Genomic DNA, 585 nt, shown 5'->3' with positions numbered 1-585 from the left:
TTAGTGGTGGATGATCCAGATGGAGTGGTGGATGGAGTGTCGGATGATGATCCAGATGGAGCAGTCGATGGCTTAGTGGTGGATGATGATCCAGATGGAGTCGTCGATGATGAGTCAGATGGAGCAGTCGAAGACTTGGTAGTGGATGATCCAGATGGAGTAGTCGATGGCTTAGTGGTGGATGATGATCCAGATGGAGTCGTCGATGGTGATCCAGATGGAGTCGTCGATGATGATCCAGATGGAGTCGTCGATGATGATCCAGATGGAGTCGTCGATGATGATCCAGATGGAGTCGTCGATGATGATCCAGATGGAGCAGTCGATGGCTTAGTGGTGGATGATGAGCCAGATGGAGTGGTGGATGGGGTGGTGGAAGATGAGCCAGATGGAGCAGTCGATGACTTGGTAGTGGATGATCCAGATGGAGTAGTCGATGGCTTAGTGGTGGATGATGATCCAGATGGAGTCGTCGATGATGATCCAGATGGAGCAGTCGATGGCTTAGTGGTAGAAGACACAGTGGTGGAGCTTCCACAATTGTTGCCGCTCCAGCATAATTCGGGTAATCAAACTGACCGCCAG

At 51.1% G+C, this 585-nt stretch overlaps 1 protein-coding gene across 1 annotated transcript in view; it reads right to left on the bottom strand.

Moving 5' to 3' along the window:
• The window catches only part of PICMEDRAFT_101487 (hypothetical protein), a 4,085-nt gene that overhangs the window by 619 nt on the left and 2,881 nt on the right, over window positions 1-585 (bottom strand). The window lies entirely within an intron of this gene.

Source organism: Pichia membranifaciens (genome assembly GCF_001661235.1).
Source record: "Pichia membranifaciens NRRL Y-2026 unplaced genomic scaffold PICMEscaffold_1, whole genome shotgun sequence".
NCBI lineage: Eukaryota > Fungi > Ascomycota > Pichiomycetes > Pichiales > Pichiaceae > Pichia > Pichia membranifaciens.
This window is presented reverse-complemented; position numbering and strand designations above follow the sequence as displayed.